Here is a 27,667-nt window from a genome sequence, read left to right on the forward strand (position 1 = left end):
AAATTCGATTTTTGATGGATGAAATTTTGAAATGTTTGATAGAGTCACGAATTAAGGCCCATTTCCCTCTAGGACGCATAGTTTAGGAGATACGGCCATTTTAAAGATTGCAAAGTGAAAATTCGATTTTGATAGATTTTCCATAAAATTTTGAAATTTTTGATGGAGTCACGAATTAAGGCCCATTTCCCTCTAGGACGCATAGTTTAGGAGATACAGGCATTTTAAAGTTTGCAAAGTAAAAATTAGATTTTTGATGGATTTTCCATGAAATTTTGAAATTTTTGATGGAGTCACGAATTAAGACCCATTTCCCTGTAGAACGCATAGTTTAGGAGATGCAGCCATTTTAAAGTTGGCAAAGTGAAAATTCGATTCCTGATGGATTTTCCATGAAATTTTGAAATGTTTGATGAAGTCACGAATTAAGGCTCATTTCTCTTTAGGATGCATAATTTAGGAGATACAGGCATTTTAAAGCTTGCAAAGAAAAAATTCGACTTTTTTAAGTATTTTTCATGAAATTTTTGATGGAGTCATGAATCTTTACTTTAATAGGTCATTGCAGAAAATGTGTTCCTCTTTTCGTCTGTCGAGACGTGGCTTTGCTCCTGCATCTGCTTGCTCAATCCAAAGAATCATCTGTTAGTCAATATTATCCTTCGTTTTATTTAGAAACTGGTGTGATTTGTTTCGTTTCTTGATACCATTTACTTTGTCTTATCTCCATTTACAGCAAAACCCACTTTCGTTGATTCTCTATCGATACTTTCATAAACTGCAGTTACTACTTCCGGTGACCGACCCATAATATCGGTGTTGTCGGCATAGGCGAGTAGCATATGTTGTCTTGTGCGTAGTGTGCTTTGCCTATTCACAACTGCATCTCGTATAATCTTCTCCAGCAGGATATTTTAGATCCGGGATCATCCTGCAAAGTCGTACATGTTTTGCTGGATTTCCAAACTCAGACACGGCTTTGTAGTCAACGAAAATATGGTGTAGATTTGCCCTTCTCGTATCATTGCAATGATTTGACGTAATGTAAATATCTGATCTTTGGTGGATTGACCAGGTATAAAGTCACACTGATAGCGTCCTATTCCAAATCGGTGCAGATAATCCCCCTTCCCCCCTAGCAGCATTCCTGGTAGTGAATATAAAAAAACCTGACATAACTACATTTTATGTCCATCTTCATGACTACAGTAGTAAGTGGAGAAAAATTCTTGCATCTCACCATCCATTCAAACCTATCCCTACGTTTTCCCACCCTTATTTGTAAATGCGACTTATGTACATACTTATACTCACATGAACTATTTCACATATTTTAGTGGTTAGCAATGTTTATCTAGGGCCTCAATTTATGGAACGAGCAAATCACAGCATTGCTATTTGCTTTCTGTTGGGACCACTGTGTTATGTAAATCTAACAGGATATTTTTTTTATGAGATAGTCAATGTTATACAAGATGTGGAACAAGTCGAAGCGCGCATAGTTCGGCCGGGCCGAATCTTATATACCCTTCACCATGGATCATATTTCCGAAGTTGTTTGCCGGTATCTCGTTAAAGGCAAACAAAGGATAATTGTAAATAATTGCCATGCTATATTGAAGCTATATCAGGTTATGAACCGATTAAAGCCATACTTGGCTTGGATGTGGGATACCATAGTATATGCCATGGCGCAAAATGTCAGGCAAATCGGATAAGAATTGCACCCTCTAGGGGCTCAAGAAGTATAATTGAGAGATGGGTTTATATGGGAGGTACATCAGGCTATGGGCCGATGGCCCCCACCCCCAAAAACCTCCATCCAACTGGACTCTTTTACCGCTTTGGGCTATATGGGTATCAAATGAAAGGTATTTAAAAATAGAGTACAAATCTGACATAAAAATGTATTCCTTGGTGTTTGAGGTGTCCGTTCGGACATATTTACCGATTGGGACAATATGGATATCAAAAAAAAGGTATTTAAGAGTAGAGTAAGAACTTGGTATACAAATCTCGCCCAAAGTGATCGGGGGTCCCCCACCGCTAAAAACCTTTCCCGCACTTGTACTCTTTCACAGCTATGGGCAAATGAAAGGTTTTTGAGAGTTGACTACGAATCTGGTATACATATTTGGAATAGAGTCTGGGACCGACCGACCTACTAAATATCCTTCAATAGAACGTAACGTGTACTTCGAGGGGGATAATATGTGAATTAAGAGAAAGCTCAATATTGGTAGAGTTCGAATCTAATGTTGATGTAAAGATTCAAGAATCTGAGTCACGTCCAGCCATCCTGCAGTTCAACAAGACATGTATTGTATATCGCGACAATAAAGGACTGAAATAAATTGTTTTTTGGGTCTTAGCGTCGGGGGAAATGACCCTCTCCTCCCAATAAAAACAACACAAAACTGTCATGTAGGACGACCGAGAATATGTTGTACTCAAATGAAAGGACGTGTCACAATGCAATCCCCCTCCCTCTATCCTGTCCAAAAAAAGGGATTAAAAAAATATATGAAGGCCGATCAGGATAGAATTCGAAAGCAGTAAAAGTAGAGTACACTTTTTACCCTCAAAGGAGGACCTACGGATCTTTAAATATGTGGTATCCCAAGTGGTAACTTTAAAATATGATCTTGAATGTAAATAACGAATACAAAACAAATTTATTAGTGTGGATCTGAATGAGACCCGTAGCCCTGAATATCTTGATCGCCACCTTCGAAATGCGTGACATTATGGGGCTAGCAGGATGCTATTAATAATTCAGGATCCGCCCTCTAAATTCCCTTCACATCGGCCATGCTTGCCTACTATGGCAATAAGGGGCTCAAATAATTGGTAGTTGATTGTAGTAAAATAATTTGATATCCATATCTGAGGCAAATTGTTCGAGTTTAGTCTTACCCCATAAATTCCCCCTGAACTATTTGAATTGCGGCTGAAATAAAAGGAATATAACAGTAGAGCACGATGCTGATATTTTTTCAAGACTAAGTGCGTTAGACATATTTGTGGGTTATTGCAAAAAGGGGCTCAAATCTGATATCTGTTTTGTGGCCAAGTATTTCAGGGACGACTCATCTTATAAATTCCCCCTAAACCGACTGTAGCAATATGTAGCTCAAATGTGGTTTTTGGGTGTAGAGTACGAATCTGATGTACTTTTTCAGGGCAAAGGGTTTGGCTACTCCAATCCACCACCAAAACCAAGAGAATGAAGTAGATCTAACATCCAACCGTCCCCTTACCCTTTTTTTAAAAACGCTAGATCTCGGAGGTGGGTGGGGCGATCTACTCGAAATTTAGTTTTTTTTTTTTAAATAACTCAAAAACAGAAATTTGGTATCCTAATTTAGGGTGAATACCAAGGTGGCCGCGCCACCTCCTTAGCTCGCTAAATGGAAGTACAAACCAATAATGACAATATGAGGCTCAAATTCAAGGTATTTGAGATTAGAGAATGAATCTGATATATGACGGTCCACCCCACCGCCAAATATACCACCATACCGGACTTATTTACCGACCATAGTAATATTAGGCTCAAATGAAATGCATACCGTATGCCCCATAGCAGCTGTATCGAAATATGTACCGATTTGGACCAAATACTAATAAGTAAAAGTCATTGTTCAATAGTTTTTTTAGAAGCTATATCTAAAAATAAACCGTTCTGAACCATGTACGACACGCCTAACATAAGTTTCTGTGTCTAATTTCAGTGAAATCGGATTATATAAGCGCCTTTTATAGGGCCAAGACTTTAAATCGAGATATCGGTCTATATGGCAGCTATATCCAAATCTGGACCGATTGGGGCCAATTGCAGAAAAATATCGAAGAGCCTAACACAACACACTGTCCCAAATTTCGGCGAAATCGGGCCTTTTATGGGCCCAACACAAATCGAGAGATCGGTCTTTATGGCAGCTAGATATAAATCTGAACCGATCAGGGTTAAATTGAAGAAAGATGTCGAAAGCCTAACACAACTCACTGTCCCGAATTTCAGCAAAATCGGATAATAAGTGTGGCTTTTATGGGCCTAATACCCAAAATCGGAGGATCGGTCTATATGGCTGCTATATGCAAATCCAGACCGATATGGGCCATATTAATTCAGGATGTCGAAGGGCCTAACATAACTCACTGTTATGGGCCTAAGACCCTAAATCTGCCGATCGGTTTATATACCCATCTTCGAACTTAGCCTGCTTATGGACAAAACAAGAATCTGTGCAAAGTTTCAGCTCAATATTTCTATTTTAAAAGACTGTAGCGTGATTTCAACAGACAGACAGACGGACATGTATGACATCGTCTTAGATTTTTATGCTGATCAAGAATATATATACTTCATAGGGTCTAAAATGGATATTTCGATGTGTTGCAAACGGAATGACAAAATGAGTATACCGTCATCCTTCGGTAGTGGGTATAAAAATCAATTTGTGTTTGTTTGTATGTACATTCCTTATAGACTCAAAAGCGGCTGAACCGATTTTCTTGAAACTTTCACAGATGGTTCATAATGACCCCGTAGTGCAAATATGGTACTACATTTTTTGATAACTGTGGGTGGGTCCGCCCCCCTTCAGATCTTGTCCTAATTTCCCTTAACCTAATTCTCAGAAACGTCAGATCTCGGATGGTGTGATTTTAGCGAAATTTGTGTACTATCTTATAGTAACCTAAAAGCAAAAATTTGGTATCCAAATTTCGGATGGAGTACCTAGGGGGACCGCCCCACCCCCAAAAATATTCCAAATACAATATATATAAAGACCAATCACGACAATATGAGACTCAAATAAAAGGTATGGAAGATTGGAAAACGTATCTGATATCCAATCGTCTGACCAAGTGCTTGGAGGACCACCCCAACCCCAAAAAATCGGACATTTATACCGACCACGGCAATATGGGACTGAAATAGGAGGTATTTACGGGTAGAATACGAATTTGATATCCAAATGTGGAATCAAGTTTCCGTGGATCCACCCTCTAAACAGGACTTATTTACTGACCATGGCAATATGGGGCTCAAGTGAAAGGTATTTGAGTGTAGAATACGAAAGGAATTCAGGAGTTGACCTCAAATCTGATATGGACGTAGGCGACCAACTGTCTAGGGGACGTCCCGCGCCCATAACAACCCCCAAATAGAACGTATCTGCTCACCATGACAAGTGGAGCTCGGTATTTATAGTTTTTAGGGCCCATACTCCAAACCGTACATATTTGCTGACTTTTGCAATTAGGGGTTTAAATTATAGATATTTGAGATTAGCGAACAGATTTTGTATCCAATTTTGAGACCAATGACAATATGGGGTTCAAATAAATGATATTTGAGATTAGAAAATGAAATTGAAAACCAATTTTTGGTCTAAGTGTTTGGAGGACGCCTCTTCGCATGAACTCCCCATATGCAAATTTTGCCCATGAACATTCCACTAAGGAACAGGGACAACCTTCTCACATATCAATGAGTGCAGTCCGATTCAAGTTTAAGCTCAATGATAAGGGGCCTCCTTTTTATGGCCGAGTCCGAAAGGCGTGCCACAGTGCGACACCTCTTTGGAGAGAAGTTTTACATGTTGCCAGCATTAGGAGGGGAAAACCACCGCTGACAATTTTTTTTTCTGATGGTCTCGCCAGGATTCGAACCCAGGCGTTCAGCGTCATAGGCGGACATGCTAACCTCTGCGCTACGTTGGCCTCCTTATACCAATGGCAATATGGGGTTTAAATAAATGGTATTTGTGAGAAGAAAAGCACGATGCTGATATTTTTTTAGGGCCAAGTGTCTGGGGCACCACCTCACCTTCGAAATATCGGTTTCAAATAAAGTCTCTTATGAATGGAGTACATCTAACATCCAAACTTAAATGACCATTAACCATCCGAGCGAATTCATAGGCCAATTAAGATAATATGGATTTCAGATAAAGGCATTTATTTTAATTTATGGTATTTCACTAAAGGATCTATAAATGTCGAAAATAAATATACAAAGGATAATGGTGTTCCATGTAAAGTAAAGGAAGGCGCAGCGGAGCGGGCCCGGTTCAGCTAGTATCTACATAAAGTCCTATATGGCCTATATACAATCCCAACCGAACTTCACCAATGGCAAGTTGTTGTGCAACATTTGAAGCGCCTAGTTTTACTACTTCGAAAATTAGGGTGCTTTCCACAGACGGACAAAACGACGAACTTGGCTAGGTTGACTTGAAAGGTAATGGCAATCAAGTATGTATACAATTTATATGGTCTTAGACCAATATTTCGATGTGTTACAAACGCAATGACGATGTTAGTATAACCCCATCCTGTGGTGGAGGGTATAAAAACGTTCGTTTGTTGTGTATTTATGGGTGTGAGTGTGTGTTAGAAAAGAATAAATAAAAGTGCATAGGGAAAAAGCATACCATCGCCACGTACTTTCAAACATGGATGGATGTTGCAACGCATAGCAGGCCTTTGCTAAACAGTTATAGCCATAAAAAACAACTAAACAGTGATGCAGGAGGAGGGAATATAAAAAACGAACGAAATGTAAACACACTCGAGAGAAAAATAAAACAAGGATCCAAACAAACAAGCCAAGAGTGTGAGAATCGGTAAAAGCGAGAAAAACACAGCACATTCAAATACACACAGCAATATATATATACTACAAGTTTTAACATCCCTTTAAAGAGAGGCCATGTGAAATATGTATGTATGTATGTATGCTGCATATGTAATTGGAGGTACCTGTTGCAAAATCACCATGCACTCACTTGCGCAACACCACTGTTGTTTTCATCGTCTGGTCTGGTGAATTCTCTGGATTCGTAGGGATATTTTTATGTTCTGCTCAACAGAGCATTGGGATAAACGAGAGAACCAGCCCAGAGTCATACCAAAAGTGTGCATGTGATGTACGAAGGACATACATATGTACATATATGTGGCACATACAAAGCAGCATTGACTTTTACATTTTGCTGAGCTCAATACATGTCCTCTGTGAATGCTTTTTTCGGGACGGTAGTAGTGTATGCGTACACACATGCACAGATATATACACAGGAAACAGCTTCACAAGAAGATTCGAATGAAACTGGTCAATGGGATATCCTACGTTTCCTACTAAAAACGAAGGCAGAAAAATTTTAAATGGAATAGCAAACAGCAAAAAGTTTTGGGGCGAACAGAACAGCTCTCGTGAAATGAAAATATTGAAATGGGTGACATAAACAATATTTTAAAACAAATTAAAGCACTAGCTTACCTCAAAAATGTTTATGGTAATAAAATTTTCAAAATCAAAATTCTTTTCCATAACCGCAAAAATTATATTTAAAAGAAGTAATAGATGATTCATAAAAGATTTTTTATACCCTCCACCATAGGATGAGGCTATACTTATTTCGTCATTCTGTTTGTAACACCTCGAAATATGTGTCTAAGACCCCATAAAGTATATATATTCTTGATCGTGACATTTTAAGTCGAACACGCCAAGTCCAACCGTCCGTCTGTCCGTTCGTCCGTCCGTCCGTCTGTCTGTCGCAAGCACGCTAACTATTAAAAGAGTATAGCTAGCCGTTTGAAATTTTGCACAAATACTTCTTATTAGTGTAGGTCGGTTGGGATTGCAAATTGGCCAAATCGGTCCACGTTGTAATATAGCTATGTCGGGTTATAATTCGATTTGTAACGTACTAGGCACAAGTGTTGGAAGCCACAAAAGAACACTACGCAAAAATATTTAGCCAAACCAGCCAAAAAAGTGTGGCTTGTAAGGGCTCAAAAAGTCAAACCGGGAGATCGGTTTATATGGGAGCTATATCAAAATCTGAGTTGCAGTCCTCAACGACCTACATCAATATTAAGTATCTGTGTAACATTTCAAGCGGCTAACTTTACGCGTTGAACAGCTATCGTGATATCGACAGACGGACATGACTAAATCGTCTCAAAACGTCGAGACGATCAAGAATACATTCACTTTTTGTGGTCTTAGACGAATATTTCGAGGTGTTACAAACGGAATGATTATATTAGTATGTCCCCATCCTATGGTGCTGGGTATAAAAATGTGTTAATTTCGGTCGTGCCGAACTTTGGATACCCACCACCATGGAAGGATTAATCATCCAATTTCATTATAACTCCACTACCGTATCCGTAAATATTGAGTTGCCCAAAAAGTAATTGCGGCTTTTTCATATAGTCGGCGTTGACAAAATTTTCTCAGCTTGTGACTCTGTAATTGCATTCTTTCTTCTGTCAGTTATCAGCTGTTACTTTTAGCTTGCTTTAGAAAAAAAGTGTAAAAAAGTATATTTGATTAAAGTTCATTCTAAGTTTTATTAAAAATGCATTTACTTTCTTTTAAAAAATCCGCAATTACTTTTTGGGCAACCCAATATATATAAATAGGGGCTTTCCTGGATCATATAATATTCAAGTCTCGAGAACTCTTATTCAAGTAACACTTTCAGCGAAATCAGGCAATAACTCAGCTTTTTGTGCCGTTAAGACCCTAAATTGCAACATCGATTTATATGGTAGCTACAACTATTTCGCCTGATCGAGATCATATTTGAATTGGATGTCGGGAGGCTTAAAACAACGCACTGTATATAATTTTAACGAAATCGGGTAATTAATAAAGCTTTAAGGGCTTCAGACCCTAAATCGGCAGATCGGTCTATACGACAGCTATTTCTTAATATAGTCCGGTTTAGGTCAGATTGCGGGAGGATTACAGAAACTATCCGATTAAATTTTGAGCGAAATCGGGTAATAAATAAAGCTTTTATGGATTTCACACCCTTGAGGAGGCTTTAAGCAACTCATTGTTTATTTAAATATTGTCCGATTTGAACCTTATCTGAGTCGGATGGCGGGAGGCTTAAGGAACTTTCTTTTTCAAATTTCAGCAAAATCGGGTAATAAATAAAGCTTTTGACCCTTTATCGGCAGATCGGCCTATATGGCAGCTACATCTAAATGTAGTCCGATCTTAACCATATTTGGGTCAGATTGCGGGAAGCTTTAAACAACTCACTCACAGATCGGTCTATATGGCCGCTATATCTAAATATAGTCCCATCTGAACCATATTAAGGTCGGATGTCAGGAGTCTCAAAAAAACTATTTCAAATTTCAGCGAAATCGGATAAAAATACAGCTTTTATGGTCTTCAAACCCTTTATCGGCAGATCAGTCTATATAGCAGCTTTATCTTAATTTAGTCCGACCTGAACCCTATTTGTTTCGGATATTGGAAGGCTTCGAACATCTCTTTGTTTCAAATTTAAGTGAATTTGGGTAATAAAGTTTAATAATAAAACCTAAAAACTATTTATTAACATTGTGCTCCACTCTTTTGAGCCCCAAATTGTCGTTGTGAAATACTTCCTTTTTGGGGGGTTGTTATGGGGTGGGTCGTCCCCAAGATAATTAATGCCGAATTCTGATATCTGATTCGTACTCTACACCACAAATGCTTTTGAGCCCCATATTTTCAAAGTCGGCAAACATGTCCGGCTTAGTGGGAGGGTTTTGAGTTTTGGGAAGGCCACTCGGTGACTTGGCCCTGAAAATATATATCAGATTTGTGTTCTACTCGAAAATATCTTTTATTTGAGTCCCATATTGCCATGGTCGTTAAATTTTTCCTCTTTGGTGGGTGCATTAGGGGAGTGGTTGCCCTATTGGGACTTGTTACCGAATGTTGATATCAGATTCGTGCTCTACTCCCATTTTTTTTTTGCAATATTTAACAAAAGTAAACAAGTAAAAAGGCATGAAGTTTTGCCGGGCCGAACTTTGGATACCCACCACCTCGGGTATATTTGTAAACCAACTTTCGTCATAATCCGGTGAAAAATGCATAATTTATGCGCCTTTTATGGGTCCAAAACCATAAATCGAGAGATCGGTCTATATGGCAGCTATATTCAAATCTGGAGCGATCTAAGCCAAATTGAAGAAAGATGTCGAAGGGCCTAACACAACTCACTGTCCCAAATTTACGCAAAATCGGACAATAAATGCGCGTTTTATGGGTCCCTGACATTAAATCGGTGGATCCGTCTATATGACAGCTGTATCCAAATCTGGACCGATCTGGGCCAAATTTAAGAAGGATTTCGAAGGGTCTAACAAAGTTCGCTGTACCAAATTTCAGCAAAATCTGATAATAAATGTGGTTTTTATGGGCCTAAGACTTTAAATCGGCGAATCGGTCTGTATTGGGACTATATCAAGATATAGTCCGATATAGTCTATCTCGGTCTATATGACAGCTATATTCAAATCTGGGCCGATCTGGGCCAAATTAAAGTGGGATGTCGAACGGCCTAATATAACTCACTGTCCCAAATTTCAGCAAAATCGGATAATAAATGTGGCTTTATGGGCCTAAGACCTTAAATCGGCGAATCGGTCTATATGGGAAATATATCAAAATATAGTCCGATATAGCCCATCTTCGAACTTAACCTGCTTATGGACAAAAAAGAATCTGTGCAAAGTTTCAGCTCAATATATTTATTTTTAAAGACTGTAGCGTGACTTCAACAGATAGACGGCCAGACGAACGGACATAGCTAAATCGTCTTAGATTTTTATGAGATCAAGAATATATATATATATATACTCTATAGATCCGGAAATGGATATTTCAATGTGTTGCAAGCGGAATGACAAACTGAATGAACCCCCATCCTTTGGTGGTGGGTATAAAAATCGTCATCAAATACTGAAGCCAAATCCCCGAAATATTTAACAAATAATTAAATAGCTCATCTTACTTTAAAACCAGTAAGGAATGGTAAAAGTCGGGCGGAGCCGACTATATAATTCCCTACACCTACCCTACAATTATAAATTCGGGCAATATAAATGTATATATGTATATGAGAGCTTTATCTAAATCTGAACCGACTTAAAAACAGTTCGTTTGAAAATTGTTGTTACAACGGCCATATAAGTCCAAATCCGGCGATATGTTTGGGTGCTACATCCAAATTGGAACCGATTTTGATGAAATCTAGCAAATATGTTAAGTAACAAAACAATCCGTGCCAAGTTTTGTGCAGATCGGTTGAGAATTGTAGCTACTACGGCCATTTAAGTGCAAATCGGGCGATACATATATATGGGAGCTATATCTAAATCTGAACCGATTTTTATCAAAATCAATAGCGTTCGTCCTTGGGCCAAAAAAGTGATATGTGCAAAATTTCGTGATGATGACCTGCACTTTGCTTACAAGAATACATGGACTCACAGACGGACAGACGGACATGGCTAAATCGAATCAGAAAGTGATTCTGAGTCGATCGGTATACTTATCAATGGGTCTAGCTCTTCTCCTTCATTGCGTTGCAAACAAATGCACAAATCTATAATACCCTGTACCACAGTGGTGGTTGTGTAGGGTATAACTATGATGCACACGACGATCTAATGGCCCTATAAAGATTGTTTCAGTGACAATACACAGTTTAGCTCTCATTTTATAACCAAATATCACCGCCGATAGGTCCCTTCCTGAACCCATTAGCGACAACAAGTTTCCATTAAAAAAAAAATTTGAAATATTTTTTTCCATTTCAAATTCCACATTACTATCAGATTTGTAGTCTTCCCCCTAAGACCTTTTATTTGAGTCCCATACAACATCTCCTTTGATCTTAAACAGTTGGATTACGATTATGCCTAAGAAAAATGACACAGCGGAGCGGTCTAGTGTGTAAAAATTTAACAAAATAATCTTCTTATATATAAAAATTAATTTGTGTTTGTTTGTAGGTTTGTGTGTTCCTTATTGACTCAGAAACGGCTGAACTGATTTTCTTGAAATTTTCACAGATGGTGCATAATGATCCCGTACTACAGGGTACTACATTTTTTGATATCTGAAGGTGGGGCGGTCCCACCCCTTACCCTAATTTTCAGAAACGCCACATCTTGGAGATGGGTGGTGCGATTGAAGCGAATTTTTGTGTGCTCTCGTATAGTATCCAAAAAATAAAAATTTGTTATCTATATTTCGGGTGGGGTACCTAGGGGGGCCGCCCCACCCTAAAACCTACCAAACATATATTTAGACCAATTACGACAATATGGGACTCAAATGAAAGGTATTTAAGATCAGAAAACGTTTCTGATATCCAATCGTCGGTCTAAGTGTTAGGGGGACCACCCCAACCACCAAACCACCCCTAAATCGGACATATTTATCGGACAAAACACAGGACTTATTTACTGACCATGGGAATATGGGGCTTAAATAAAAGGTATTTGAGTGTAGAATTAGAATCTGATATCCAAATAGAGGACCAAGTGTTTGAGCAGCCGCCTCTCCCCACAAACATCCCCCAAAGGGGACAAATTTACGGCCATAGCAATAAGGGGCTCAAATGAAAGGTTTTTGGGAGTAAAGCACGAATCTGAATTCTGGAAAAGTGTCTATGGGGCCACAACACCACCCAACTAGGAAGTATTTGCTAACTATTGCAATATATGACTCAAATAAGAGGGGTTTTTCCGATATATATATTTTCAAGGCCTACTCATTGAGTGGCCGCCCATCCCCCAAAACACCCCCAAGCCAGTCATCTTTGCCGACTATGGAAATATGGGGCTTAAATTTAAGATATTTGCAAACTTAAGAGCTGGTTTCAGATTCTTTCCCTTTGCTATTTCTCCTATTTATACAACAGTTTTCCTTTGGATGAACGTATATGAAGGTTATTAACCTAAGATGAGTAGCTCGTCTCAGCATTCTTTAGATATCAATTGTGTATGGCATCGATTTGATAGGTATTTAATCATAAAATTTCTTAGAATTTATTCTAAATTTAGTGCTGTTCAATGCGTTGGTTTGCCTGACCTTTCAATCAATTCTCTCCTCTTAACAAATGAAATCACCATTGTTTATGTTATCATTACTGATGTAATACCATAAAAGTCAAGTGTAAGAAATACATATATCTGTATGCCGGTGTAATAAAAAAGGGAATTAAATTGCTCAATGCCCTGAGCTGAGCAGCCACAATAGTCGCACACCCATTCATCCTATTGCGAGCGCAAGCAACCAACAAGTGAACACATTGTATGGACTTGCAGTGGCTTATGTTGCACACATGCTATTCAACATCCCTTCCAACCCCTATACCCTTCACTTGATGTTGTTTGGTATTGTGCGTATCGAAAGGAAGTTGTAATGTAAACAATGTTGCATACACAGGGCCGCACACGACTACACAAACCAATGACCGAAGTTGTGTATTGCATAAAAATAAAATAGGAAATGGGAAAATATGATAGAGCTGAGATGAACCTTAACACACACCCACACGCAGATGCCCTCACTTTCTACCTCAAGAATTTAAGAAACATTAAACAACTGAGAGAAAAAATTGTAAACATCAGCTGAATGCGAAGCTGTGGTGAGCTATGCTGGGAGAGGGCATGCGCCTGAAAGAAAACAAGCAGAGTTGGAAGAGTTTATGAAACCTTGGTGAGAGATACAGGGAATGAAACAGTTTCGGAAACTCATTGAATTGGAATAATTTACCCATGTTCCTTTGAGAATGAAACTTGGTTACTAATTGGAATGAAATGTTTACTCCGAAAATGGAGAGCCAAGCAAAGAGAGAATTGTGAGAGAGCTTGTGTTACGACAGTGGGAGTATAGGCAACTAAAACCCTAGCCATGTGAGAGAGAGTTTATTTATGAAGGACCCAGAGAGTAAATTATGATGGCTTGTGCCCCGAAATGCCAACCAGCCAGCCGGCCAGCTAGCCTGTGTATGTTTTGTCTGTCATCACTGTGGGTAACATGACATTTCAATTGGGAACATCATTATTACCGCCATCAACACGGGGGCCATTAGTACACAAAAACGGAGCAGTAGTAGCATATCATCGGCCGGCGAGAGTTCACGGCTCACCAGCATAGAACAGTGAGGGCGGCCAACAGTAACGTCAGAAGCCTGTAGCACGACTGTTAACAGCACGGGCACGACTAACGCACAAAAGTATCCCGAAAATAATCAGGCACTAAGTGTGAGTGTGTGTGTGTGAGCGAGAGTAAATAGATGACTAAGTGAGCGAGTTGTGATGGTTAGTTGTTCGTTCGTTCAATGGTCGGTCGTACTGTTATGATTGTTCCTGGCAAAAGAGCACAAAGTTGATTCGCGTCGTGTTGATTGCGTGTTTTGAATGAATGTAGCCTGTCGCGTGTTGTCTTGTGATATTAGTCTTTGTTAGGCGGTCTTTGTGTCAACAACGTGTTGCTCGGTGATTTTGAACAAAAAAGAAAAACAGAACACAAAAGGCAACGATTAGAGTCCCTGTCAATGCTAACGAACATCTAAGCGCACATAAACAATTCCATTAATACATAAAACTTGAAAAGGAGCTCTGCTACTCATAGTAGAGGCTTATGCAAATCAATGCAATTAATTTTTTTCATTGCATTAATTAAGAAAAGAATTTAAGCAAATAAGAAAAGTGCTAAAAAACACACTGAGAAAATAAATATTTTTCCCAAGGGCCCCATAATCAGCTCTATTGCATTTCACATGCAACAAGTTTACTTTGAGTGGCATAAAATAAAATTTTGAAAAAAGTGTTGCCTCCTCCAATTTTAATTTACTTGCTTATATGGCGTTAAATTCCAATTGCCATTGCTATTTGAAAAAAGCTACCGCAAACAGAAATACCCATTCCATTAATTAAACAAATAGCGAATATTTCATTTAAGCAGCTTGCAACAAAAAATATAATCGTATAAAAACAAAAAGCCATCAACCAATTGCCATTATTAAAGCTTTTTTAATGCAATTTTAATTGACCTGCATTGCAAACGTGTTTGTGTCTGCGTGTGTGCGTGTGTCCGTGTGCTAGGCTCTTATGAATGTGGTTCAACCACATCGGTGAATAAAAGTGTGTGCTTGTGTGTGCCAAAGAGTGTGAAATACGTGAATCACAGCACGACAAAATTTATTAATAACGGCAATAAAAAAAGCACACGAAAACAAAAAACAACAAACGACAGCAAAACCGAATCACTCATACAAATGTAAAACAAGATTACCTTAATGCCATGAATTAAAACAAAATATTATTGTGTACTACCGCCAACACAACCACAACCATAGCCACGACCATTACCAGCGCAACTATAGTAGCATTGTAGTAAAAAGAGTGTCCTATTTTAAGCATAAAAGTGAATTAAAGTGTTTTAAAAAAACAAAAAACAAACAAACAGAGTCGTTAACAAACAAAACAAAAGAAACAAAAAGGATTTAAGTGGAGAACTTAATCTTTAGCAGAGAATCGTTGAATGTAACAGCGAAATAACAACAAATAAGTAAGTGCTCATTATTTATTTAGCAAGCAAAAATAATGAATAAGAAATATTGGAAAATATTGCAAAAAATGTCTGGCTTAAAGCAGAGAGAGTATCGTAGGACAACAAAAAGAGCACAACTCAAATATAATTTTTTTTTTTTTTTGATATATCCTTTGCTTTCAACATTTCGTATGGCCAAGAGATTAATGGCAGAAATGAATGTTTAGTGTTGTGCAATGATAAACAACTGCAGAGACTTTATTTTTTGGGACATAAAAATTCGTACATGGAATAAATGTGGGAAGGGTTTTTTAAAGAACACTTGAGTTTTTGTTGTACTCAAAGAAGGAGGCCACCGTAGCGCATAGGTTAACATGTCCACCTATGACGCTGAACACCTGGGTTCGAATCCTGGCAGGAACATCAGAAAAACTTTCAGCGGTGTTTATCCCCTACTAATGCTGGCGACATTTGTGAGCTACTTTGGCATGTAAAAACTTCTCCCCAAAGAGGTGTGGCTGTGCGGCACGCCTTTCGGTCTCGGCTATAAAAAAGAGGTCCCTTATCATTGATCTTGAAATTGAATGGGATAGCACTCATTGATATGTGAGAAGTTTGTCCCAGTTCCTTAATGGAATGTTCGTTGGCAAATTTGCATTTGCAAAAAAAAAAAAACAGTAAGGAAGGGCAAAAGTCGGGCGGTGCCGACAGTATAATACCCTACACCTAGCCTATTAGTGCAATGTGGGAGCTATATCTAATTCTGAACTAATTTGGTGGACCTCGGCGAGCAAATATGTTCAAACTGTAATAACTACGGTTGACAAATTACAACAATACTGCAAATTACCCAAAATCTGACGAGCTTTTATATGGGACCTATATCTAATTCTGAGCCGATTTCGAGCAAACTTCTCAGATAATGTGATAGCCGTCGAGGAAAGCAAAATTTTGGCAAGATTGGTCAAGCAGTGCGCTTGCGGTGGCACTTAGGGTGAAAATCTGGCGATATACATATATAACAGCTATATCTAAATCTTGGCTGATTTCGATTAAATTCACCAGTAATATCGAGAGCCCTTCCTACAAAATTTCGAGAGAATCGTTTGTAAAAAGAGCACTTTCTTGCAATATTTCTCACAATCGGACGAACATATATGTGGAAACTATACCTAAATCTGAACCGATTTCGAGCAAACTTCTCAGATACTGTGTCAGTCGTCGAGGAAAGCGTTTAGCAAATTTTTGGCAAAATGGGTCAACAAATGAGCTTGCTGTGACTCTTAGAAGTTAAAATCGGGCCATATACATATATGACAGCTATATCTAAATCTGAACCGATTTCTATAAAATTCATCTATGATGTCGAAAAGCAAAAGAAAATCCTTCTTGCCATATTTCGAGAGAATCGATTAACAAATGACCAAAGGCAAATCGGACGAACATATATATATATATGGGAGCTATATCCAAATCTGAACCGATTTTTTCCAACGTCAATAGGCTTCGTCTCTAGGCCGAAAAACACGCCCACACCAAAGTTGCAGTCGATCGGATGAAAATTTCGAACTGTTTGTACACAAATTAACATAGACAGACGGACAGACAAACGGACGGACAAAGAAGATTCAGAGTTGATCGGTATACTTATCAATGGGTCTATCTCTCTTTTTATACCCTCCACCATAAGATGGGGGATATACTAATTTCGTCATTCTGATTGTAACTACTTGAAATATTCGTCTGAGACCCCATAAAGTATATATATTCTTGATCGTCGTGAAATTTTATGTCGATCTAGCCATGTCCGTCCGTCTGTCCGTCCGTCCGTCCGTCCGTCTGTCTGTTGAAAGCACGCTAACTTCCGAAGGAGTAAAGCTAGCCGCTTGAAATTTTGCACAAATACTTCTTATTAGTGTAGGTCGGTTGGTATTGCAAATGGGCCATATCGGTCTATGTTTTGATATAGCTGCCATATAAACCGATCTTGGGTCTTGACTTCTTGAGCCTCTAGAGTGCGCAATTCTTATCCGATTGGGATGAAATTTTGCACGACGTGTTTTGTTATTATATCCAACAACTGTGTCAAGTATGGTTCAAATCGGTTTATAACATGATATAGCTGCCATATAAACCGATCTTGGGTCTTGACTTCTTGAGCCTCTAGAGTGCGCAATTCTTATCCGCTTGGAATGAAATTTTGCACGACGTGTTTTGTTACGATATCCAACAACTGTGCCAAGTATGGTTCAAATCGGTTCATAACCTTATATAGCTGCCATATAAACCGATCTTGGGTCTTGACTTCTTGAGCCTCTAGAGTGCGCAATACTTATCCGCTTGGAATGAAATTTTGCACGACATGTTTTGTTATTATATCCAACAACTGTGCTGAGTATGGTTCAAATCGGTTCATAACCTGATATAGCTGCCATATAAACCGATCTTGGGTCTTGACTTCTTGAGCCTCTAGAGTGCGCAATTCTTATCCGATTGGGATGAAATTTTGCACGACGTGTTTTGTTATTATATCCAACAACTGTGTCAAGTATGGTTCAAATCGGTTTATAACATGATATAGCTGCCATATAAACCGATCTTGGGTCTTGACTTCTTGAGCCTCTAGAGTGCGCAATTCTTATCCGCTTGGAATGAAATTTTGCACGACGTGTTTTGTTACGATATCCAACAACTGTGCCAAGTATGGTTCAAATCGGTTCATAACCTTATATAGCTGCCATATAAACCGATCTTGGGTCTTGACTTCTTGAGCCTCTAGAGTGCGCAATACTTATCCGCTTGGAATGAAATTTTGCACGACATGTTTTGTTATTATATCCAACAACTGTGCTGAGTATGGTTCAAATCGGTTCATAACCTGATATAGCTGCCATATAAACCGATCTTGGGTCTTGACTTCTTGAGCCTCTAGAGTGCGCAATTCTTATCCGATTGGAATGAAATTTTGCACGACGTGTTTTGTTACGATATCCAACAACTGTGCCAAGTATGGTTTAAATCGGTCTATAACCTTATATAGCTGTCATATAAACCGATCTTGGGTCTTGACTTCTTGAGCCTCTGGAGGGCGCAATTCTTATCCAATTTGAATGAATTTTGGCACGTATTTTGTTATGACGTCCAACAACTGTGCCAAATATGGTTCAAATCGGTTCATAACCTGATATAGCTGCCATATAAACAGATCTGGGGACTTGACTTCTTGAGCTTCTAGAGGGCTCAATTTCTATCTGATTTGGCTGAAATTTCGCAAGGCGTTTTTTATTGTTACTTTCAACAACTTTGTCAAATAAAGTACAAGTCGGTTCATAACATGATATAGCTGCCTTATAAACCGATCTGGGATCTTGACTTCTTGAGCCTCTAGAGGTCGCAATTATTATCCGATTTGAATGAAATTTTGTACGACGGATTCTCTCATGGCCATTAACATACGTGTTTATTACGGTCTGAATCGGTCTATAGGCCGATACAGCTCCCATATAAATCAATCTCTCTATTTTACTTCTTGAGCCCACAAAGGGCGCAATTCTTATTCGAATTGGCTGACATTTTACACAGGTCTCCAACATATAATTTAATTGTGGTCTAAACCGGACCATATCTTGATATCGCTCTAATAGCAGAGCAAATCTTTTCTTATATCCTTTTTTTTTTGCCTAAGAAGAGATGCCGGGAAAAGAACTCGACAAATGCGATCCATGGTGGAGGGTATATAAGATTCGGCCCGGCCGAACTTAGCACGCTTTTACTTGTTTTTATTCCATTGAACAAAAATTTTGGAAATTTTTTGTTTTCGTTTTCTTTTAAACTAATGAAAAATTGCAAAAATTTGTGGTCCATTCTATAGTATGACCCCTGACATAGTCCAAATCGTACGTTGTTGAAGCAAGAATTGACAAATTGCCGCGGCGCAGAGTATGGCATGTCCGCCTATCACGTCGAACGCCTGGGTTCAGATCCCGGCGTGAACCTCAGAATATTTTTCAGTGATGATTATTCCCTTTCCAATGCTGGCTGAATTTGTGAGGTATCCTGTCATGTTAAAACTTCCCTACAATCGCTATCGGGGCTGCGGGGTCGTAGTCGTAGTCGGAGTCTTGGAGTCGGAGTCAAGCAATTTTGCCCGAAAAGAAAATAATCTCTTCCCCGACTCGTATAAAGTAGTAAAAAATGAAAAAAAAAACCAAAACAAAAAAGAGGCTCAAAAAGTCAAACTGGGAGATCGGTTTATATGGCAGCTATATCAGGTTATAAACCGATTTAGACCATACACAGTTGGTACAGTTGTTAAACGTGATAAGAATTGCGCCCTCTAGATGCTCGAGAAGTCAAGACCCGAGATCGGTTTATATGGCAGCTATATCAAAACATAGACCGATTTGGCCAATTTACAATCCTAACCGATCTACACTAATAAGAAGTATATGTGCAAAATTTCAAGAGGCTAGCTTTACTCTTTCAAATGTTAGCATGCTTTCTACAGACGGACGGACATCGCTAGATCGACTTAAAATGTCATGACGATCAGAAATATATATACAAAAAAGGGTCTTAGACGCATATATCGAGGTGTTACAAACGGAATGACGAAATTAGTACACCCTCATTCTATGGTGGAGGGTATAAAAACAAGTAAAAATGTAAAAATACAAATAAAAATGCAATCTTTATTTGTATCGACAGTACGGTCCATATAATTTAATGTTTGAAGACTATTTCATGCAAATGTTGAACGAGATTGCGCCGCAAATGGTCCATCCGCTTAATTCAATTTTGGCATAGTCTTACCAATATTTCGGCCGGTATCTCACGAATAAATGCTTCAATGTTGTATTCGAATGTGTCCCTTGAAGCGGGCTTCTGCATAGACATGAGCTTTAACATAATCTTAATGCGTTAAATCACACGATCTAGGCGTCCAATTGACCGGTCCCGAACGCGTAATAAAATGTTTACCGAACTCGCCATTCAATAAGTCCATTGTTACGCGTGCTGTGTGGCATGTGGCACCCTCTTGTTGAAACCGCATGTCATGCAAGTCAAGCTCTTGCATTTTGGGCACAAAAATGTTAGATATCATCTCACACTAGCGCCCACCATTCACAGTTACGTAACGATTCGCATCATCTTTGAAGAAGTACAGTCCATTGATGCCACCAGCACATAAACCGCTCCAAACTGTAACTTTTTCTAGATGCATTGGTAGCTTTTGCAATGCTTCTGGCTGATCTTAACACCTAAATCCACAATTCTGCTTTTTTATGTACCCATTGAGCTAAAAATTAACTTCGTCGCTCAATAGAAGAACCGTGCGATGCACTTTTTTAACAGAGCACACATTTTGAGAAATAAATGTAATAATTTTCAAGCGTTGTTCGTTTGTAAGACGATGCATGGCTAAATAAAACACTAATCTAAAGATGTTTGACAGTGAAACAAAGCATGAAACGTGCGTGAGCTGCTTAAACTAGAAAAAAACTTTCTTATAGAAAAAATAATTAAATGGTCGCCCTGGTCTGAGCAAGTTTTTGTATTAAGACAAAGTTTAACTAAAATTTTGTCGTTCGAAAAATTTTTTTTTGACATTTTGAAGAAAGGTTTTAAAATTTTACCTCCAAAAAATTTTATTGAAAAGTCTTAAGCAAACATTTTTTTAAATTTTGTCTTAAAAAAATGTCTGAATTTCAAATTCAAATCTCATTATACTTTACACCACCACTGTTTTACAGGGTATTATAGATTTGTGCATTTGTAAGAAGGAGAAGAGCTAGACCCATTGATAAGTATACCGATCGACTCTGAATCACTTTTTGATTCGATTTAGCCATGGCCGTCTGTGAGTCCATGTATTCTGGTCGTATTTGTTGTCCTCATCACGAATTTCATCAAAATCGGTTCAGATTTAGATAAAGCTCCCATATATGTATCGCCCGATTTGCACTTAAATTGCGGTGGTAAGGACAATTTTCACCCGATCTGCACAAAATTTGGCACGATCTTAACATATCTGCCAAATTTCATTAAAATCGGTTCAGATTTAAATATAGCTCCCATATATATGTACCGCCCGATTTGCACTTAAATGGCTATAGTAACTAAAATTTTCAACCGATCTGCACAAAATTGGGCATGGATTGCTTTGTTACTGATTTTGACATATCTGCCAATTTTCATCCAAATCGGTTCAGATTTAGATATAGCTCCAATATATATGTATCGCACGATTTGCATTTAAACGGCCATGGTGGCTAAAATTTGCAACCGATCTGCACAAAAGTTGGCATGGATTGTTTTGCTACTGATCGTAACATATATGCTAGATTTCATCGACATCGGTTCAGATTTAGATGTAGCTCCAATATATATGTATCTCCCGATTTACCCTTATAAGGCTGTAATAAACACAATTTGTAACCGATCTGCACAAAAATTGGCACAGATTGTTTTGTTACTGATCTTAATATGGTTGCGAGATTTCATCAAAATCGGTTTAGATTTGGATGTTAGACCTAAAAATATTTATCGCCAGATTTACACTTATATGGGCGTAGTAACAACAATTTTTAAACGATCTGTTTAATAGTCGGTTCAGATTTAGATATAGCTCTCATATATCTTTATATTGCCGAAATTTATAATTGTAGGGTAGGTGTAGGGTATTATATAGTCGGCTCCTCCCTTCTTTTGCCTTTCCTTACTGGTTTTGGTATTGAAATTATGTTCAGATTAGACCAGTATGTTTTGTGTTTGTTTCTATTTGTAATAGAAAAGAAAAGCAAGTAAAAAGGCATTAAGTTCGGCCGGGCCGAACTTTGGATACTCACTTTGGATACCCTATGGTATACATGGAAACTTCCCTTCGTCAAAATCCGGTGAACATTGAATTACTCATGCACAACGACACGGATATTGAGTGGTCTAATGAGTATAAGTCCCTGTTAAATTTTTTATTTCAACAAAATCTGGCAATATTTATTGCTTCAGACCCTTAATCGGCACATCGGTCTATGTAATAGCTATACTTAAAAATAGTCCGATCAGAACCACATTTTGGTCAGATGGCGGGTGGCCTAAAACTATTCAATGTTTCAAATTTCAGCGAAATCAGACAAAAAATAAAGCTTATGGGCTTCAGACCCTTTATCAGAAGATCGGTCTATACGACAGTTATACCTAAATATAGTCCTATTTGATTCATATTTAGGTAAGATATCAGGAGGCTTTAGATAACCCTCTGTTTTAAAATTTAGAGAAATCAGGTAATAAAGAAAGCTGTTATGGGATTCAGACCCTTAATCTGGTGATCGGTCTATATGGCAGCTATATATAAATATAGTCCGATCCGAACCGTATTTAGGTCGGATATTGAGAGGACTTAAGCTATTCACTGTTTCAAATTTCAGCGAAATCGGGTAATAAATAAAGCTGTTATTGTTTTCAGACCCCTTATCGACAGACAAGTGTATATGGCAGCTATATCTAAATATAGTCCGATCTGAACCATATTTGGGTGCTATGTTAAGAGGCATAAAGCTACTCAATGTTTAAAATTTCAGCGAAATCGGTTAAAAAATGAAGCTTTTAGGGGCTTTAGACCCTTTATCTGGGGATCGGTCTACATGGCAGCTATACCTAAATATAGTCCGATTTGATCCATATTTAGGTTTATCAGGGGGCTAAAGATAACCCTCTGCTTTAACTTTCAGCGAAATCGTGTTGTTTGGGGTCAAACTAAGGGTTTTGCCTTCCGAAATAAAACATAGGAAGTTTTATGTTTAAAATTCAAATGTGATGGTGATTGTTTATTGTGATGTTCTTTTCTATGTTATTTAAATTCATTAGTTATAAGTAGATCGTAGTGTTTAAGTAGCAAATATTTAGGTTTAGATAGCACAATTCATAGATTTAAGTAGCAGTAGTAAGTAGATTAAAATTTAAATTATGAGTATAGTTGATTGTAGTAGATAGACATTGTATTTAACAGGTGGGGGGTTTGCAATATTAGAATTAGTTGGTGTTGTATGTTGTGTCCCGCACTTATGGTTGTTGTGATGTTGCAATTGTGGGTCGAGTGTAGATTTGGTTTTTGAGTCGGTTGTTATTGTGTCACTTTGTATCTAAAATGTTAAATATATTAGTTCACTGTTTCAAAGTTTATTGTTGCAATGTTCACTCTAGTTATATATGTTTGTATGTATGTTCACTTTTTACTTTTCACTTCACTTGGGTTTTCACTTTGAGGGAGAGAGAATACGATGCGCGGGTTTGAGATTTAAAACGAGACTGATCTTTTTCTGGTTGTTGCTTGTCACTTGGACCCCGCGAAAACGGTCAACTTTCCAAGCTACAAGCAACAATTCCAGGTAAACAAATATGAAGTCAAGGCGGAATCAGCGATTAAGAACTTACTTCAATGTACCGTTATGCACAGTGGGTCATGTGCATACGTGAACGCATGTCTGCACATGGGTGCACATGACTTCATGTTCAAACGTACTTTGAACACGTGTGATAGATAAAGCTTTTATGGTCTTCAGACCCTTTATCGACAGATCGGTAGATGTAAATTGCAAATTTTGCAGATTATAATTGCGATTATAAGACCTCTAGACCTCTAATTGCGACCTCTAGAGGCTCAAGAAGTCAAAATCCCAGATCGGTTTATATGGCAGCTATATCAGGTTATTAACCGATTTGAACTATACTGGGCACAGTTGTTGGGTATCATAACAAAACACGTCGTGCAAAAATTCATTCAAATCGGATAAGAATTGCGCCTTCTAGAGGCACTAGAAGTCAAGACCCAAGATCGGTTTATATGGCAGCTATATCAAAACATGGACCGATATGGCCCATTTACAATACCAACCGATCTACACTAATAAGAAGTATTTGTGCAAAATTTCAAGCGGCTAGCTTTACTCCTTCGGAAGATAGCGTGCTTTCGACAGACAGACGGACGGACATCGCTAGATCGACATAAAATGTCGCGACGATCAAGAATATATATATACTTTATGCGGTCTCAGACGAGTATTTCGAGTAGTTACAAATAGAATGTCGAAATTAGTATACCCCCTATGATGGAGGGTAAAATCGTTTTATATGGCAGATATATCCAAATATGATCAGATTTGGCCCGTTGAAGAACTTAACCAGCGTACATCAAAAAGACGTATCTGTGACAAATTTCAGCTCAAGATTTAAATTTTTGAAGGCTCTGGAGTGATTACAACAGACACACGGACATCGTTAAATCGTCTTAGAATTTTGCGACGATCCGAAATATATATACTTTGTAGGGTCGGAAATTGATATTTCGATGTGTTGCAAACGGAATCACTAAATGAATATACCCCCTATCCTACAGTGGTGGTTCAGACTCTAAAAAGTTTTGACAAAATGCAGTGTAGCAAAAGGCATTGAAATTTTGGGGCAGGCATTGAATTATTTTGAGGTAGACCCAAAACTGCCCAAAAGCTTGTCTTTTGGATATTTTCGCTTTAATTTTACCCGTAAAAAAAAAAAACATTTAAACTTAGTTTTCAGAAGGAATTTTAACTTTAGAAAAAATTTAAAATTTTGACTTTAGAAAAAATTTAATTAAAATTGTGTTTTTAGAACAGTTTTAATAGAATGTTATCTTAAAAAAAATGTTTTGAACTTGTGTTTTTAAAAAAGGATTGTTTTGAGGGGTCGGGCCCAGGCTAAAATTTTGTCGTTGGAAAAATTGTATTAATTTTTTTTTTTTAAATAATTTCATTTAAATTTTGTCCTTAGGAAAATAATTTTGGGATTAAGTGAAATTTTGTGATTAGAATACATTTAATTTAGATTTTTTCGGTTGTCCCCCTGGCTAGTTCCCTGCCTCCCATATATATGTTCGTCAGATTTTGGGTAATTTCAATAATGTTGTCAAACGTAGTTATTACAGTTTGTATAAATTTGCTCGAGACTTGATGTGGATTGATTAAAAACCCCTCTGACAATATCCGTAGAGGTCCATCAAAATTGGTTCCGAATTAGTTATAGCTCCCACTTTGTACTTATATGGTAGGTGTAGGTATTATACAGCCGGCACCGCCTAACTTTTGACTTTCCGTACTGGTTACTTTACTACTGTTGTTGTAATATGGCTTTGCATTCGCACAAACTAATGACTCTTAAATTAATTAATTAAAAAAAAACATAGCCTAATCTCGCAGCTTTGTACCAAGAGTGACATTTATGCAGAATTCAAAGTCTCCAGGTTCAGCCCATTCTTTTGGCCGAATATTAGTCAGTATCGAAGATCTTTTACATATATTTACATAGATCAATAGATGATTAGTTGTGGCTGTATATATGGTGAGCTGCCCAGGAAACTTATCGCTTAGATATGCAAATCGAAATGTATGTGTATCGAAGTGTTAGTATGAGTACAGTTTTAAACAAGTAAAAAGGCGTTAAGTTCGGCCGGGCCGAACTTTGGATACCCACCACCTTGGGAATATATGTAAACCACCTTTCATCAAAATTCGGTGGAAATTTCATACCTTATGTCCCATATCATTTATATCAAAATATGTTCCGATTTGGACCAAATACTAAAAGTACACTAGCTATATCTAAAAATAAACAGATCTGAACCATATACGACACGGATGTCGAAAAGCCTAACATAAGTCACTGTGCCAAATTTCAGTGAAATCGGATTATAAATGCGCCTTTTATGGGGCCAAGACCTTAAATCGCGATATCGGTCTATATGGCAGCTATATTCAAATCTCGACCGATCTGGGCAAAATTGAAGAAGGACTTCGAAGAGCCTAACCAAACTCACTGTCTCAAATTTCAGCGACATCGGAAAATAAATCGTCTTTTATGACCCCAAAACCTAAAACGTATATATCGGCCAATATGGCAGCTATATCCAAATCTGAACCGATCTATGCGATATTGCAGAAGTATGTCAAGGGGTTTAACTTAACTCACTGTCCCAAATTTTGGCGACATCGGGTAATAAATAAGCATTTTATGGGCCCAAAACCATAAATCAAGAAATCGGTCTATATGGCAGCTATATCCAAATCTGAACCGATCTGGGCCAAATTGAAGAAAGATGTCGAAAGGCATAACACAACTCACTGTCTCAAATTTGAGCAAGATCGGATAATAAATGTGGCTTTTATGGGACTTAGACCCCAAATCGGATGATCGGTCTATATGGCAGCTATATCCAAATCTGAACCGATCTGAGCCAAATTCACGGAGGATGTCGAAGGGCCTAACACAACTCACTGTCACAAATTTCAGCAAAATCGGATAATAAATGTGGCTTTTATGGGCCTAAGACCCTAAATTGGCATATCGGTCTATATGGCAGCTATATCCAAATCTGAACCGATCTGAGCCAAATTCATGGAGTATGTCGAAGGGCCTAACACAACTCACTGTCCCAAGCTTCAGCGAAATCGGATAATAAATGTGGCTTTTATGGTACTTAGACCCTAAATCGGATGATCGGTCTATATGGCAGCTATATCCAAATCTGGACCGATCTGAGCCAAATTCACAGAGGATATCGAAGGGTCTAAGAGAACTCACTGTCCCAAATTTCAGCAAAATCGGATAATAAATGTGGCTTTTATGGGCCTAAGACCCTAAATCGGCCGATCGGTCTATATGGGGGCTATATCAAGATATAGTCCGATATAGCTCATCTTCGAACTTAACCTGCTTATGGACAAAAAAAGAATCTGTGCAAAGTTTCAGCTCAATATCTCTATTTTTAAAGGCTGTAGCGTGATTTCAACAGACAGACGGACAGACGGACGGACATGTCTAGATCGTCTTAGATTTTTACGCTGATCAAGAATATATATACTTTATAGGGTCGGAAATGGATATTTCGATGTGTTGCAAACGGAATGACAAAATGAATATACCCCCATCCTTCGGTGGTGGGTATAAAAAGAATCCTAGTGGTGTTTCATGTTATATATTATTCCAAAACAGATATATCTCTTATACTAGCAAATTACCCTGTTTGATATTTTTAGAAACATATATGAAACACAAATCCATTTAGATATCATTGTTCAAAAAATTTCCTACAAAATTCTCACTAAAATTGAGGTTTAATGTGGGCTATGTGAATGTTGTGATTTATATTTCGCAGAACATTTATTAAGTTCACGCTAAAAAAACGTTGTGTGTCAATCAATTTTCAAATGAATACAAAAAATCAGGAACAAGTTTTATCAATTTTTGCACATC

General features: G+C 38.0%; 1 protein-coding gene across 3 annotated transcripts in view; it reads left to right on the forward strand.

Annotated features, from left to right (window-relative positions):
• Window positions 1–27,667, forward strand: part of LOC106093353 (connectin) — a 468,933-nt gene that overhangs the window by 60,683 nt on the left and 380,583 nt on the right. The window contains exon 1 of one of the 3 annotated variants that reach the window (XM_059360702.1): window positions 13,982–15,403. The exons of the other annotated variants lie outside the window; for them this stretch is intronic. The gene's annotated coding sequence lies outside the window, so the exon portion shown is untranslated. Of the gene's footprint in view, window positions 1–13,981; window positions 15,404–27,667 lie in introns of those variants that run through there. 3 annotated transcript variants of the gene reach the window in all.

Source organism: Stomoxys calcitrans, chromosome 1 (genome assembly GCF_963082655.1).
Source record: "Stomoxys calcitrans chromosome 1, idStoCalc2.1, whole genome shotgun sequence".
NCBI classification, from domain to species: Eukaryota; Metazoa; Arthropoda; class Insecta; order Diptera; family Muscidae; genus Stomoxys; species Stomoxys calcitrans.